This window comes from Equus przewalskii, chromosome 1, assembly GCF_037783145.1.
Source record: "Equus przewalskii isolate Varuska chromosome 1, EquPr2, whole genome shotgun sequence".
NCBI lineage: Eukaryota > Metazoa > Chordata > Mammalia > Perissodactyla > Equidae > Equus > Equus przewalskii.
This window is the reverse complement of record NC_091831.1, coordinates 4,199,446-4,217,368: the sequence shown is the minus strand read 5'-3', so window position 1 is coordinate 4,217,368 and position 17,923 is coordinate 4,199,446. Positions and strand designations below refer to the sequence as shown.

Below are 17,923 nucleotides of genomic sequence, written 5' to 3'. Positions count from 1 at the left end.
ACACTCCTAACAGCATAGCTCCAAAATATAACGTCAAGTCCAAACTGGCAACATTATAAAGATAAATAAACAAATTTGCAATCACAGTATCTGTAAACTATGAACAATAAATAATAAGGAATTTCCATAACCTGACAAATAGGTTGTCAACAACATATTACATACATCACACAAACATCACATGAGACTCTAGAAAGTCTCCTTAAAACTGAGGACAACACAAGGCTGCCTACTATTACTACTTATATTTAATACTGTTCTGGAGGGTCTAGCCAATGCAGTAAGAGAAGAAAAATAAATTAATGTTTTAGAAATAGCAAAGGAAGAGATGATATGATAGTCCCTTTATAAATTCAAGAAAAATCTATGGACAAATATTAGAAATAGTGAAAGTTCAGCACAGTCACTAGATATCAAACTGTAGTAGGCAAAATAATGGCCCCCAAAGACGTCCCCATCCTAATTCCCAGGACTTGTGACTATGCTACCTTACGTGGCAAACTGGACTTTGCAGATGTGATTAAGGGTAAGGACCTGGAGATGGAGAGAGTATCCAAGGGGGGCCCAACCCACCCCATGAGTCATTAAAAGTAGAGTTGTAACAATGAAAGGAGGGTCAGAGAGATGCAATATTGCTGGCTTTGAAGATGGACGAAGATGACCATGGGCCAAGGAATTTGAATGGCCTCTAGAGAGTGGGAAAAGTCAAGGAAATGCATTCTCCCCAGAGACGTCAGAGAGGAATGCAACCATATTGACATCTTCATTTGAGTCCAGTGAGACCTGTCAGACTTCTGAGCTACAAAACTGTACAGGAATAAATTTATGTTATTTTAAGCCACTCCGTTTGCAATACTTTTTTATAGCTGCCATGGATAACCACATAAATAAACAGAAACCAACAGCATGTCCATCACCAAACAACACATTACACAATAAAAATGTCAAAGTTCCCATTCACAATAACAACAAAATAAAAAAAGTTCTTGGAAACAAACTTAAAAAAGACTTATATGAGCAGAGGACTAAATGTTATCAAAGGATATAAAACAAGACCTAAATAAATGAGAAGACGTATCACGGACATGCATTAGAATACTCTATGTCATAAATATGTCAGATCTGCCAAGACTGATCTCTAAAGTCAATGTAATTACAATGCCAACAGGACGTGTCATGGAACTTTACAAGCTTATCTTAAAACTCAAATCAAAGAGCAAAGGGTCAAAACTAGTCAAGAGAATGTTGAAGAAAATAAACAACGTGAAGAGACTTGCTCTCCCAGATATCAAGGCTGTTACAAAATTAGGTTACATAAGACAATAGATTCTTGCCACAGGGAAAGACAAAAGACCAACAGAAGAGAATGAAAGTAAGAAAATAATACATATAGTATATTTCCATTTATATAAAGTTGAAAGAAAGGAAAAGCTAAAGAACATATTGTTAAGGGTACATATACATGTGGAAAACAGCAAAGAAATCCAAGAGACTGAGCATCACAAAAACTGAGAGGAATGAAGGAAGGGGATAAGATCAGAGAGTGGCCCACAGAAACAGAAATGTTTGGACATATTGGAAATGTTCTATGTCATAACATGGCTGATAGTTTATTATTTTGCCTTATTGTCTAATCAAAATCCTTAATTGTGGGTGTAGGGGGGGCTGTCTACTTCCTGTTTGTATGGTAAAATTTACAATAAAAATATCTTAATGACAATAGTGAAATGAAGGACTACTCAATAAATGAAGCTGTGACAACTGGTTATCCATAAAAAAATGTAAAATTCGACCCTTACTTTACTCTATACATTTGAATGCATCACAGATGGATTTAAGCCCTTAATGTAAAAAACGAATGCTTTCATTTTTATAGTAATGTTCAGTAGAATATCTTTAGGATCTTATGGCAAAGAAAGGTTTCTTAAACAAATATAAAAAGCATAAGATGTTAATTAAAATATTAATAATTTTGACATTATTGATATTAAAATATCTGCTCATCAAAAGACACAGTAAAAAAAAAATAAGCCATAGACTGAAAGAAAGTATTTGCAATGTGCATAAAAAATAAATTATTATACCCAAATACACATATTTTTTAATTTTTTCAAATCAATACCAAAAAAACAGACATTCCAACAGAAAAATGACTAAATAATCTGAACAGGCAGTTTTCAGAAGAGGAAACTAAATGACCAATAAATATAGACAAGACGCTCTGCCTTGCGCATAATTAGGGAAGTGCAGATCAGAACAATGAGCAACCAACTCAAATCCGTGAGACTGGCCAACATTTTTAAATTCGGCAATTACGACTGTTGATCAAACATGAAGGGGAAAAAAAGAACTTTCATACCCCCTAGCTGGAATGTACAAGGGCACCTAATTTTGGAAAGTAATTTAGGAATATCTAACAGAGTTGAAAACTCTTGCCCCTGTGACTGAGCAATGCGATTTCTGGGTAGAAACTCTTGCTCACATGGACAAGAGTTTGAACGAGACACATACAAGACCGTCTACGACCACGTTACTGGTTATGACGAAAAACGGGAAACAAGCTAAACATTCATCAATAGGAGAATGGATAAATTGTGTTGATTCCTACAATGAGAGAACACCAGGTAAACAAAGTAAATGAAATACAGCTTTATATGCAATCTCAAAAAGATAATGTTGAGTGAAAATGACACCGTATATATTTTTTTAATCTGCAAACTACTATCATAGATAACATTTATAGATAGATAAATATGTCATAAAAGTATAAAAACATGCTTACGAAAGATAAACACTAAATTCATACAAGGGGCCAACCTTTGAGTGGAGGGAGGGGTTGGGATCACAGAGAAGCACACGGGGTCTTCCGTTTCATCTATGATGTCGAAATTTTATAAAGATGGCAAGAATATAAGTACTTGTCTATTATTCTCTATTCTTTCAGAATACTTGAAATAGTTCCTAATTTTAAAAAATGTATCTTCATAAAGAGAACTCCAGCCCCTCTGGGAGGAATACTTGTCTGTAGCTGGGAGCATCTGCCGGCTCCCAGGTCTACGAATTCACACAGGTGTCTTGTGACCACTAAAACACATCCTGCTGCTGAGAATAGGATCCGTATTTTTGATAAGACATTCACCTACTTTATGCCACAGCCAGGACTGACAAGAAGGCAAGATGATACAAAGTTTTCCTCTAAAAACAGAAGGAAATTTAACTGTTTATAAAGCAGCCCAAACGTAATGAATATTTATAGGGAACGAAATCCAACCTGCCAAAACGATCTGATTAATAATCGAGGGGGAGAGCCAAGCCTGGTAACCTTTCATGATAAATTATAGGCTGTGTGTCAGAGGTCCGGGGGTGGGCAGAGGGTGACTCATTGTCCCTGGCCCCTCCTTTGGAGGGACTTCCTATCAAGAATGGCAGGCTCAGACAGAAGCGGAAAGGAGGCACAGCCACCTGAACTTGGTCACGGGTCAGGGAGAGCATACGAAGTTCCAGACTCTGGCGTCTCCCTGGATTGCTGTCAGCTGGAGAAATAGATGGATTTAGGGGAGGTCTGCCTGGGATAAAAATGTAGTCAGTGGGAAGAAATCTGCAACTAAACCGCTTCAGTCTTAATGGTATGAAATTCCGTGGCAAGCTGCCCTCCTCTCTACACGGTGCCCATCTTCCACAGAAGAGAGCCCGCATCCCACCCAGCGTCGGCGACTTGGAAATAAATGGTCTGCTGTTGATATGCATGTTTTAACCCCTGTGAACACTAATGGGAGTTTTGTGTATGTATCGATTGCCAAAGAAGCCTAAAGTTTAAAGCATTAATTTTGAATTCCAAGATGTTTGTCAATTCCTCATAGTCACCATGAGCACTTGGTATTTTCAACTCGTGTTTCTCTGCATATTTTAAAAGAAGAAATTTAGGAGCTTATCTCATCTTATCTTATGTCTCCGAACCCCGAGTCCTTTAATGGGTTCTTCGATAGACATCCATATTTAGGCTGAGTTGAATGGGCACGGCCGTGCGTTTGCCTTGGCAGCAGGACTGGGTGTCAATCATGAAGACTGCTCGTGCAGACACATCAACCATTTGGCATCCTGGTCCCCCCACCCCTCCTTGATATTGTTGAAGACACTTCCAATAGATCAATAATGATCTGTGTCCAAAAACTTCTCCAGGGGATCACAGGAGCCAGGAGGGAGATATATTTCCTCATCTCATATCACATTCCAGTTGCCTCTGCTTCGTGGCACCCCAGATGTGACCTCCCAAGCTTTCTGAAATGTGGAAGAATTTAGCTCACATCTTTAGCTGTCATTGGCCGCAGGGGTTCTCAGGCAAAGAGTGAACCAAGGTTCGGGGGGTCAGTATCAGAGGGAGTCGACTTCAACGGCTCTGGTTTCGGGGCTCACTGGGAGAAGTTGCCTCTGACCCCTCACAATCACCCCACCAAAGAAGCTTCCACTCCCACTTCCTGGCCAGTCACTTCTTGACAGATTGTGGCGATTTTCCCTCCTAAATACCTCCTGGCAGCTCTCAGCAACGCCGCTCTCCTCCGGGAGTTGTGGTCTCGCAGAGCTTGGTCCCATTCCTTTAGGGTCCGACCCTCCTCGCAGGGACCCCACCCCCTGCTGCCTGCCTCCCGGTTTCGTGGGCCACACAGAGCTCGGCCCTGGAAGCAGCCCTTCCTGATTCCACACTGCAGCACCTCCACTTTCCACCCAAGCGGCCTTGGAGGGTTCCGGACCTTCTCAGAGGCTCAGTTTTCTTTTCCCCCAAATGAAGATTAAACTACCCACCTCAGGGCCCTGGGAGAATGGAATTGATAAGACGGGGAGCGCTCTGTGCACCTCCCCGTGAAAGCTCTCAGACACAGCCAATACACAGGGCGTGCTCGGTTTCTCCCTTCTAGCGTCTTCACAGAACCTAAGCAGAGGAACCAGAGAGGTGGAAAACTAAGAGAAAGAGAACAGAGTAGAAACTAATAAAAGTCTCATGAATTATACAGAACCGATGAAGGTGGGGTGGTTTTGCAGGACCTACACCTACCGTGAGTGACTTTGATCCCCACATAGCGTGGCCAGATTTAGCAAATAAAAACACAGGACGCCCAGTTAGATCTGAATTTCAGAGAAACAAGGAATAATTTGTCAATATAAAAAGGGTTTTTAGTATACTTACAGCAAAAAAATTACTAAAAAAAAAATTATGTATTGTTTTTCTGGAATTTTCTAATCTAACTCATCCTGGGAGGGAGGGAGGCAGGGAAAAGTCATGGTGCTCTCCCTTCACAGGTGAGAGAATGAAGATGAGCAAGGCTGGGTTCTTCCCTGATGGGAAATGCAGACGCCAGGGCCCGTCATCCAGCTCCACCCAGTGCGGTGTGGGAAGCTGACAGAGGGGAGAAGCGGGGAGAAGTGTGACTCTGAGGGCACTCACACCCCACACACCAGCTACCTGGAGGCCTCGCTCAGGAGAGAACCAAAGCTCTTACAGAGAGGAGCTGTTCTGCATATTTAGGTAAGGTGGGTTTGGTTTGGTTTTAATCCTTGGTAAAGCACAAGGCGTAAAGACTAAAATGTTATTCTCCACTTCTATACTACATTTATGGGGGAATTGGAGGAGAAAAGGAGTTAGTCTCCTACTGAGGAAATGTCTGAACTTAATTACTTGGAACCCAATTAATATTGGAAAAGACGCTTTGGTTCTCAGAGGACAGTCACATCATCCGTTGTGGGGACACACCTCGTCCCCCAAGATCCCTAAGAGAACACCAGAAGAAAACTCCAGCTATAGCCTAAAGGAATTTTACCACTGGGGACACCCTATAAATGAAAATATAAAAGCTTTAACAGGTCCCTCACCATCCTTCTCCTTCTCTCTGGGCTGGAAGGAGGGACAGTACCACCAGGAGGTCACAGACCCCTCCTCAGGGGAAACCACCCAGGGCGGGCTGGCAATCTACACCCGAGGGCCAAATCCAGCCCACTGTCTGTTCTGTATGTGCTTTTTACATCTTAAAATGGTTGAAAAATTCCAAAGACGAATAATACTTTGTGATGTGAGAATTATATGAAATTCAAATTTGTGTCAATAATAAAGTTTTATTGGAACGCAGCATGCACGTTCGAGCTTACTTATTGTCTAGGGCTGTTTTTGCGCTACAAAGGCAGGACTGAGCAATTGTAACGGAGACTATATCGCCTGCAAAGACAGAAACATTTACTGTCCGACCCTTTCAGAAAGTTTGCCATGAAAACAACTGCAACATGACGTAGCAAGTGTTCCGAGAGGGCATTAACAAATGCTGCAGTGGCCAGGGAGGCGGCAGGATGCCCCCAGAGGATGCTGGGAAAGGCGTGGAGGACCGCGCTTTGGGATCTTTAAGGATGCTCATCAGGGACACGGGTGAAGATGCTGGGAAAGAGCCGTTGAAGCACATGGAGCTTTCGAGATGCTTTGATGTGACACAGCTACCACAGCTTACCAGGCACGAACATGTTTACACACACACTGCCATGTGGACATTGATTTACACAGAGAGAGAAAGCCTCTTTTGTATTGCTAAAGATTGTAGTGACGGGCCAAGTTCTCAAAATATTAAAATCAAATATTCTAACTTAAATCAGCTATCATGATGCTCAAGCCTTCCTGCCTTTAAAAGCTCCTTTGCTGACATCCATTCCTTCTCCTTCCCATGTCTTTAACATCCCTACTAGATTCTTCCTTCATTGAGTCTGCAAAACCCCCAACTAGAAAACCCTCTTGGAAAACACCCCCTTCCAGACCCCTCCCTAGCAAGCCCTTCACATCACACTCCCCCTAAAGCCACCTGTGTGTACTGTCTACTCTTCCCAGCCTCCTGTGCCCTCCAGACTCCGGGGGAGTCGGGCTCTCCCCAGCCCTCTCTGAGCAGTTTCTGATGACTTGCAGTTATGCTGTCAAATGGGCATTGCAAAGCCCTCCTCCTCCGCGACCTCTCAGCTGCATCCAGCGCCGCTAAACCCTCCTTCCCTCTTGCAGCACTTTCTTCCCTCGGCTTCCGTGACTCCATCCTTCTCTGGTTCTCCTCTTACCTCTCTGGCTTCTCCTCTAAACATGAGAGTTTCTCAAGACCCATTCAGCTCTCACTTTGTTCTGTCTCCCTAGACAAGCCTACCCCTGCTTTTGGCTTCAAGTGCCCTCTGTGTTGTTGGCATTGTCTAACTAAAAACCAGCTCACGAGAGAAAGAGTTTTTCCTTATTCATAAAGTCAGCCAGATTTGGCTTTCCCCAAGCCCCAGTGGAGGGATTAAATGATTGCCCTCCCCTGAAAACCTTCTGGAAATCCCTTCCTGGACGTAAACACTCTTATCTTCAACTGGTGGTCTCTCCCTCCTTTCCCCATTGGGGTTAGATCATCTTGATTTTGGCAGTTAATGAAGGCTTCATAGTAGATGCTCAATAAATGTTTATGGACTCAAGAGAGGGTCTTGATGATAAAGTACCTGCTGCATAATTAGAAAACATAAGGACTTATATATCCAAACTTAAACAGCCCTTCCAAAGGAAGACTTCTGTAATTTCCCTGTGGCTCATTAAAACCTCAAGACATTTTTGTAACATAAAAAGTAACTCTGACAACATTTAAGACCACAGGAGCTAAGTATGTACAATGCTTCTGTCTGTTGGAACTGTGGCTCTGCCATTTACTGACTGTGTGACTCTGGGAAAGCGTCTTAACGTGTCTGAGCTTTGGGTTCTTCAACTACCAGATGGGGACCAAAATAACTCCCCCTGGGGGTTTTTGTGAAAACCAAATCACATATTTCACGTCAAGTGCTAAGAGTAGCGTGTGGCACATAATAAGCAGGGAATAAATGATAGTGCAAACTCATTCTCCAGGATAACTAAAATAAAGAAACAGTAGGAAGGGAAAAATTCAACAAAGGCACTGCCATATACCCAGACAAGGACAAAAGCAGTTTCATAAAATATAGGAAATGTCAAAAGGCTTTCTTAATTCCCACTAAGTAGTGATGGCTCACCCCACCTTCATGCTGACCCAACAATAAAACCAGGAGACAGACTCATGCCGTGTTATAACCTAACCATATTATATCAGGCTTTCATTATATGTAGTGTTCCAGGGGACACGTGGCTTAACCTGCGGTAAATTTAAATCTGTTTAATGACTTGTAGTATAACAAGCTCCTACCATAAATAAAAGTTCCCGGGAGAGGGGGTAGGCTCACGTCCCATTACTATGTCATTCATACTGATAACTCGCAACACAAATGGGATGATCTGGATCAGCAGAGTATTTATCAAACGTGCTTGTGTGTGTTACGTGGTGCTGGACACCGACCAAAAGGATGTCAAGGCCTCGTCCCACTGACGACGGGCAAATTCCCATTAATCGAGTCCACAGTCAGGCCTCCCACCCTACAAACACCTGCCCACAGAGCAGAAACCCACCATCTCCAAGTCACCCCGAGGCTGTGGGTCTGCCTAATTCTAGGGCCAGCCCTCAAGTAGAGACACCTCCCCTGTCCCTGCTCACAGATCAGTAGGAGGACAGGGTCGGGACTCAGAAGTCCGGGCCCCAGCCGCCGGCCAGGACTCGGGACCCCTCCAGGCTCGGTAAATTTAGGTGTAAATCTCCCAGGAACTCATGACAGACAAGCCCCGTGACAGCTATGCAATTACTGTTGATGGCCGACTTTCCAACGAGGTTCTTTGAATTATAGGAATCTTATTAGAAGCCTCTGACCTCCTGAATTTTCGAGGCAGAAATTGCCTGAAAATCCAATACTCTTATTTATGCTAGCTCTGCAAAAAGGAAAACAAGTAACTACATGCAGACAGACAGACAGACACCTGTACACATTTCTGTACCCAAGGATGTAACACTCCTCTTACCAGGAAGGTCCTTTTCACACCAGGACTGGCTGGGAGCACAAGGAGAACCACCCTTCCCGTCCTTGGTGCACACTCTGCAGAGAAAGTTCTAGTCCTCTTTAATTCCAGAGAAGGAGAGGATATAAGTAAGAAAGCAGCCAGACAGGAGAACCCAGCTGTACTTGCTCTGCTCTCCTGCTCCTTGGGCCTGGGAGAGGCCATATCGGTGGGAAAACGTGGGGCTGGAATGAAGCGGCAGCTGCTTAACGAAGGTAAGGAGGGGGCAGGGTTCTATTGAAGGGGTGTGGCTAGCTGTGGTGGGTGGAGCCAGTGCGGAGGGGCGGAGCTAGAAAACTCCAGGGCTAACTTAAAAGCCATCCACGGAAAGGGGTGGGGCTAATACAATGGGCGTGGCCAATCAAATAATCCAGGGAGCTAGTGATGAGGGCTTCAAGGAGGAGGTGGGGCTGGAGGAGAAGGGGTGGGGCTAGGAAAGGGGCAGAGTTGATACAAGGAGGAGGGGCAGAGCAGAGGAAGTATTTTACAATTTGTCCCATGGGGGGGGGGTCTCCCTTTTGTTTTTCTAATGAAAAGACTTAAATTAGGAAATGTAAAAGCCCTGGGGAAAATCACTGAGTCACCTGGTGCCAGCGCATCACACGGCCTTTAATTCCCTTTTCTGAACCAGCCCCATACGCCGATCCGTTCAGAATTCCAGGTACTGCGGGCTCCTGCCTCCTGCCCGCAGTGGTCTGCCGGGAAGGCTCTGACGACGTCAGGGATCCCAGGAACTCGGTGTCTGTGCCGACTCTGTCCCCGGCTAATCTTTATCCAGTCAGTTTATGTTATGTAAGCTGTTTGGGTTCAAGGGTGTTTCGCTAGCACAGCTTACTGGGGACTGCATTTTCTCTGGGGTGCGCCGTGAGCTCTACATCAAAGCCTGATTGAGCAGAAAATATGTGCTAATGTTCACAGCAGTACTCTATTATAGTATAAGTGTGCTTGTAAATATTCACTACATGTTATTACGCCATTTGAACCAAGAATATTGGGAGGTGAAAGGTCGGCCTAATGCTCTCTCCGGAGGCAGCAGTTTTGAATATAACCAAATGGGATAATGGTCAGGAATACCCAGAGGGGGCAATGTAACACGTCGTAAAGAATTGTGCTGTGAGTTTTAAGTTTTCAGGACAACAAAGATGCAACGAGATGGCTCATAAGCAGTCATTATTAATGGAATGACAAGGCTAATGTTAAGCAGAATGTCTTTGCGACAATAAATCTTGTCCCTGTGCCATTAGCACTCCTTACAACTGCAAATAGCAGTTAGGTTATAACCTAACATGGCAGAATTTTATCCTCTCAGTCTCTAATGTATTTTATAATGCTGTTAAAGTCAGGCGTCGCAACTGTTTAAGCTCACTTAATCTAGGAGAAGTTTAAACACGAATTTTAAATGCAAAAAACTGCTTTGATATTAGTTTTTCTTAATTAAATAGGAGATCTTTATAAGAAGTAGATCTTTTTAAACATGCATCAGCCTGTAGTAGATGAGCATTGTTGAATTTTAAATGCCACACTTTTATTCAGGCTCCTTTGCCTGTTGTGATGAAGCTTTTTTAAAAAAGAAGAAAAGAATTATCTTCGTGGGAGAACCAGGTTGCACTTTTATTTGTTAAACTTCAAACATGCTTGGGGTTCAAGCTCCTACTGGGAACTCAATCAATCTTTTAAAATAACATTTGTATACCTTTTCAACATAGTTTCCTTTTGGCCCTGTCATCTGATTTGACTTCCTTTAAATATAACAACACTCTGAATAAAAAATTAACACTATACCCGCTTTTTTTTTCCCTCTCCCAGTGACCACAAGGACATGTGAACAGGAAGCCAGTACTGAACCAGAGGGCACCCCTGATGGAAACAGCAGCTACTGCAGCAGGGTCCCGGCAGCTAACTCAGACTCTCCTCCCCGTGAGACTTGGAGAATTTCTGACACCTTCGCCGAGAGCGCTCTGAACCAGCCACGGGGCTCCCCGGTGTTGCTCATCCTGGCCGCTGATCCTCCCCTTGGTAGGAAAGCCTCGCGTCTCCCTTGATCAAGGTCACCCCCAGCAGACAGGTGAGTGCTTCCCAGCAAGACAAACAGGTTGCTGAAGATGGAAGCCCCTTGAAACTTCTACAGCAAGCAGCTCCTTTTGGGGTAACTGTGGATCCCTGGTCACTTTTGGGTCAGGAAAATATCCCGTCACCCTTCAACTTCCTTCTTGCTACAGATGTTCAGACTTGCTGCCTTTATGGCAATAACTGCCAATATTTGTATATCTTTCCATAGTTTACACATACACGCTCTCATACTTTATTACATTCTCACAGCCGTGTGAGACCATCCCGTCACACAGATGAGAAAACTGAGGTGGGGAGTGACTGGGACAGGGGCCACCAAGGCGGCAAGTGGGAGGTCCAGGCCCAAGCCCTGGTCCTCTGAGTCCCCATCTGCTTCTGGGCCCAACCGCTTCCCGTCGCATGCCATGAGATGGATCCCTAAATTGTAAAGTCACTTTTAGATACACGCAACTGTATCAGATTATCGTTTGCCAAATGGTATGTTATGATTGCTCTAATTCTTAATTTGTAACTAATACACATGAAAATAATTTAGATTCTTCCTGACATAAATTTTCTAAACATCTCCTGATTCTTCCATCAAAAAACTGGTTCTAACCTCAGATCACACAGCTGGAAGGAGCGTCAAGTTCATCCTAAAGGAGAGAAAATTAAAACGCAGCAGGGAGGGGGTGGCCTTGAACCACCTGGGTTTGGCACAGGATCCGACGCTCTGTTTTTGCCCGAGCATGTTCTTTCACCCCTGGCCTGGCCTTCTAATTCCCATAGGAGCCGCACCTGGAGAAAGGCCGATGTGCTGCCGGAGAGGGTCTCCATCCAGGTCAAGTGAAAAGAGCAAGCTGCAGAATGTGTATAGTGTGTCCCGTGTCACACATGCACACACACACACAGTTGCCTGCACACACAAACGAGCACACGTGTACAGGCACACATGCACACACATGCCTGCACACACATTCATGCGTGCATACGGGCGCACATGTGCACATGCAAACAAGCACACGTGCAGGCACACACAGGCTATACATCAGGTGTGCATGTATCTGCATGTGAGGGCGTAGCAGAATGTCTAGCAGGCACACAGAGAACTGACACCAGTAGCTGCCTCGGAAGGACCCCCGCGTGGGGCAGGGGACTCAGAAAGTGCTCAAGGGGGATTTGACCTGACTCCATTGTTGAAAGTTTGCAAGTTCACAAGACTTTTAAAAACATTTTTATACAAATGAATGTGTCTCTTTTCGGATCACTGTTGCTGAGAACAATGAGAAAGGGGCCTGGCGGGCCCTGAGCAGTGTGAAGCTTGCCCCCAGCATCGCTCAGCCTTTGGATCTTTCCTCGGAAGGTCCTATTTTCCAGTAACCTCAGAGCCTCCTGCTGAGCTGAGTGACCTCAGGGCGGCCACGTCAGAGGAGAGAGCCCTCCCTCGGTTTTCAAAGGTTCCAGCTCTGCCCTGCGAGGTGGGCGTCTCAGCAGGGCTGAGGACCCTCTGCCCAGGCCGTGGCTCCGTGGGCAGCAGCGGCTGGCTGCTAACAGGCTGCCAGGCAGGCCCGCCCAGCCGGAGTGGGGGCTGCTGTCCACCACCCAGGGGCTGTGCTTTAATTGAAAATTGATGTTTAATTGAAGAGTCACCTGTTTCATGTGCGATCAGAGAGCAGGCTTCCATCAGACTTGTAATGGGGACAAGATGTGTGGCGTTACATGTCTACTTTGTGAAAGACGGAAGTTTCATATTTAATTCATACAAGGATTCCTTGGCTAGGAAAGAAAGACTTCTAAAAGCCATGCTCACATGGATATTTAAAACACCCAACATCTTTATTGCACAGGTTTCTGTTTTGTTGGCTCCTGGCCCTCTAAACTTGGCGTTCAGTAGAAGAGAAGAAATTAGAAGGCTGCCTTGTCCCCAAATCATTTAAGAATAACTGTGATCTTGAAAGCCAACTTGAAAATCAATGCCATTAGAAAAAGAATGTGCAGAAATATAGTCAAGGGTTAGTATCTTTATTATATAAGGAGCTCATATAATTGGGTAAGAAAAACATACACATCCCCATAGGTTAATAGGAAAAGGGCAGAAATAAGCGATTCCAAGAGGAGAGAATACGAATTTTAATATGAAGAAAAATATTTAACTGTGTGGTTAATCAAAAAATGAATATTACACATAGCACAATTCTTCACCCATACAACTAGCGAAAACTTTTCATGGTAGCATCCAAAGCAGAGAGGGAACGTCAGTGAAATGGGAAATCTGGTATGCGGCTGGGGTGGGACAAACCAGGGCAGTGCTTTTGTGAAAACAATTTGGCAGTAAGTCATATGAGCCTTAAAATATTCATGTCCTTTGACCTATTAATTTTGTTCTGGGAATCTAACCAAAGAAAACAATCTAAATATATAAAAGGCTTTATAAAGATGTTCACAGAAGTGTTATTTATAATGATGGAAATTTTAAAATAACATTTAAGATAATGTCACAAAAAACAGGGAAACATAAGCAAATTACAGTCCTTCCATTTGATGGAATATTATGTAATCATTAAAAACTATATTTACAAAGACCATTTAACAACATTTTTTAACTTATCATCTAAGGGAAAATAAAGAAAATTGAAGTTTTATATTCTGATGGATTACAACTAAAAAACAAAATTAAAGGGAAGAATAAGTCTGAAAGAAAATGTACTGATATTTAATCGCATTTGGGACCACTGGATGATTTTGATGTCTTTTTTTTGTTTGTTTTTAGGTTTCACAATATTCCTCAAGACAGTGTGTTACCTTTAAAATAAACACGAGAACATATTTTAATTGTTTTTCCATTTGCAGAAAGCTGGAGAAAGCCATCATAAGGAAAGTTATGGGCTAGGCCTCACGTGACTGGTCAGGAAAGGGAGGCTGGGAGGCCCAAGTCGGCTCCAAGTCACCACGCTCATTAGACAAGAGCGCCTCTGTAGAATTTGTTGCTCAGTATTTGTTAATTGTATCAACTCCCATTAATTAATTAATTCTAGAGGGATATTATTTTCTAACTAGGAGCATGTTCTGGGGAAAATCACCACTCTTCTCTTTCACCCAACAAACAGGCTTAGCAGCCCCAGCCAGAAAAACAGACAAGTGAAGAAATGATTATGTCACCATGTCATAAACATATTACACCCCATTTTATTTTATTTTATTTTATTTTATTTTCTGCTGAGGAAGATTGTCGCTGAGCTAACATATGTGCCAGTCTTCCTCTATTTTGTATGTGGGATGCCACCACAGCATGGCTTGATGAGCAGTGTGTAAGTCTGTGCCCAGAACCTGCAAACCCCAGGCCACCGAAGCTGAGCGCAGGAACCCAACCTCTACGCCACCCAGCCAGCCTGACACCCGATTTTAAAGGGGAAAAATAACCTACTGGTTGAAAACCAACTGCCTGCCACAGGGATTAATGAATTCCTTTGGTAAAACCAAAACTTCTGCTATTGTCAGTCTACAGAATTTCACTTGCAGGCAGGCTGTAACATAAGCACAACATCTTCAGAGTGGTCCCAAGTCCAGTTCTGTCAACATAGGCATGGATGAATCCACACTGCAGGCAGGACGTCCTGATGCGGGTGAGGACGATGAGAGCCAGGAAGAGCACCTCTGTGGGTAGGCCAAACCACATCCTGCCAGAGGTTGGGATTCTTTACTTTGGTGTCTGCTTCCCTCCGTTCTGCCCCATCCTCTCCAAGGCTGTACCGAGCCAGAGGTAAGAGCCCCAGACAGGAAGTCTGAAGTCCAGGGCCTCTGTCCGTCCTTCCACTGACTGTGCTGCTGATCCTAGACAAGCTCCTTAGTCGTCCTCTGCCTCAGTTTCCCATCTGTACCACGAGGCCAGATCGTCATGAATTCACTCTTTAATTCTCCCCTTCTGTGGCTTTTTTAAAGCTTAACACAGGGAGAATAATTCCACTAGATCCTATCAACACAACCTAAATCACTTGCTGGTATAAAGATAAATTGAAAATACTAATGCTTAGTGAATACATTACTCTGTACTTCTTTTACTTAGTGAAACATTTAATTAGTATTTACTAGAAAATTACTATCAATTACTAAAAATGACTACAAATTACTAGCAAAATGGATAAATTTTCTCTCTACCACTAAAATAAATTCAATTACTAACTTTAAGTAATTGCGGGTAATTTATTTCTTGGAGGGCAGAGAGCTATAGACAAAGTGGAAGGAGATGAATAAGATGCGAGGAGTGGCTGATTTATGAGGGAAACTGAAATAGCTAAATCTGGGTGGCTGAGCAAAGCAAGTAGAAACGCACGCCTCCAGACGCCCACAAACGGCTGAAGCAACATCAGATTCTCTCTGCTGCTTAGCGCAGGAGGGGGGAGGCCGTGGGGCGCAGGAGATCGACTTAATCACAGGCTTTTTGCTAAAATACTTAGAAGTTTTCTTGATGGGGAAATCCAAGACCTTAATATGGCTCCCAAAGGAAGTCGTCAACACCCAGATTGTGGACAGGACAAAGGGAAAGAGAAGGCTTTGCAGAATGATTCCAGAGACTTTTAGAAGGGGAAGTGGAGTTATAGATGCCAAGTTTTAAATGACTCATCCCTCCTCAGGTTTCATCAAGAGGAAAGAGTCTTCTGTCCGTGTCACTGCTGCATGAGAACTTGGGGCTGGCATGGGCACCGAGGAGGCTGGGGTAGGCAGCCTTTAAGCAAACATCTTCTGCTCATGCCAGCTACGCCCCACATCACATTCACGCCCCAGAAGCGCCTGGCCAGAGTCCTGCTGATACCTGGTCTCATTTAGAAAAGTGATGTAAAAAGACACATTAATGACCACTGAAGGACACCCACCACTGATGCGGAAAATAAGTGACAAATGATGACCCCGATTTCCCCAGTCCAGGATGGAGTGCAGCATAATGGTGGGTTTGGAGTGAAAAGACCTGGGTTGGGTTCAAATCCTGTTGATATATCACCAGGATGGTGTGACCCAAAGCTAACACGTAACCAGTCTCAGGGCTCATCTGTAAAATAAAAATTAAAATAGATACTTCAGGTGAACAGACTGTGGGGCATCCAGACAATGGAATATTATTCAGCGATAAAAAGAAATGAGCTATCAAGCTGTGAAAAGACATTGCGGAACCTTAAATACATATTGCTTAGTGAAAGGAGCCAATTGAAAAGGCTCCGTACTGTATGATTCCAACTCGATGACATTTTCGGAAAGGCAAAACTTTGGAGACAGTCACAAGACCGGGGGTTGCCGAGGGTTGGCAGCAGGGAGGTGAAAAGGTGGAGCGTAGGGGATTTTTAGGGCAGTGAAATGATTCTGTATGATACTGTAGTGTTGGATACATGACATTATACAATTGTCAAAACCCATAGAATGTACAACACCAAGAGGGAACCCTCTTGTAAACTATGGGTGATAGTTAATAATAAAGTCTCAATATTGGCTCGTCAATTCTAGCAAATGCACCACATCAGTGCAGGATGTTAATAATAAGGAAAACTGGGTGTGAGGGAGAGAGAGGCACATGCAATCTCTCTGTACTTTCCACTCAAGTTTCTGTAAATGTAAAATTGCCCTAAAGAATAAAATCTAAAAAAACAAAGAGCTACTTTACATGGTTGCTGTGAGGCCCAGAGAAGGCAAAGCCCTGAGACTAGGAAGTCACCAGGATTTGAGAGGGACAGGCAGAAGCCAGAGGGATCGAGTCCGGACGCGGGCTTCACACTGATTTTTCAGCCACAATGCAGGATTTCCATCACTCATTCTCACTCCTCGCGGGTCTGGGCCAGAAAGTGGGTTTGGCAGGCAGGGAGAGTGGACTGCGGCCCGGGATCAGCTAGTGTGCACCTTGCACAAACATTGCTGCGAGGCAGGGTAGGGTGGTCCGTGACCAAGCTAGCGGTGTCTGAGGAGCCTCAGGCTTGCAGACCACATCACCGAAACACCAGTAGGCCCACTTCTTGTGAGTCTGGGCTTACCTCCAACGCCCGACTTTCCACCGTCTTGAGGCATTTCTTGCTTCTCAACGTTTGGCTGGTTTTTCTTCCAAGGAGACCTCATAGTGGGATACTTTTGTGTGTGAGCAGCTCCTCCTAAGGCCTTCGGCTTCCTGTGTACACCAGCTTAGCCATTCAATCATCATGTCACTGTGTCCCGGAGGAGGACTCTGCAGCCAGGCCCCCGGCGAGTGGGAGAGTCTTTGAAGCATTAAAACCACACCTAAGAGGAATCTCTGTCCCTTTCATGATTTCGGTGGCGCAAGATGCACAGTAATTTATTCCTGAGAGCCACATTTACCGTCCTGGTGGGGCGTCACGGACGGGGCGAGCTCTGCGGTTCTGGGGCAGGAAGAGCGGTGCCATTATATCCAGCATGTGCGGTACTGCCAGGCTGCACCCACGGGCACCTGGCACTTGGGCCAAAAAGTGATGCCATGGGGGGCAGTCTAGTGGGCCTTTGAGATGGACCAGGAACATCGTTTAATAACTTGAACTAGGGCTTTTGCTCATTTATCTTAGATTTGTGCCCACAACAGAGACAGTGAAGCAAGAGGAGAGAGCCGCCTCCCGGCTGTGTAGCCTGGGAGACCCATGCAGACATGCGGGCTGCCCGCTCTGCCGTGCTTTGGGGCTGAATCAAGTCCGCAATGCGAGTGGAGTTTCTGTAAGTCCAATGAAGACATGCTAAGGTTTTGTACCATGTCACACAATATCAGGTGAACATTGGTGCTTCTGAAAAATGTTACCACTACCTGGGAAAATCAACCCAGACTAGTTCTGTGTAACTTGCAAAGGCATTTAAATCAGCTGTGAGTACAGCCTTAAAACAGGTTGACAGACACCCTCTGCCAACGGTTTAGTTTTGACTTCACACTGCAATTACATTCTGCAGTGGAGAGGA

General features: G+C 44.3%; 1 long non-coding RNA gene across 1 annotated transcript in view; it reads right to left on the bottom strand.

Annotated features, from left to right (window-relative positions):
* Nucleotides 1-9,149, bottom strand: part of LOC139074356 (uncharacterized) — a 112,309-nt gene extending 103,160 nt beyond the window's left edge. Inside the window, exon 1 of the long non-coding RNA XR_011523888.1 lies at nucleotides 8,903-9,149. This is a non-coding gene — a long non-coding RNA (uncharacterized lncRNA). The remainder of the gene's footprint in view (nucleotides 1-8,902) is intronic.
* Between the last annotated feature and the right edge of the window lie 8,774 nt (nucleotides 9,150-17,923).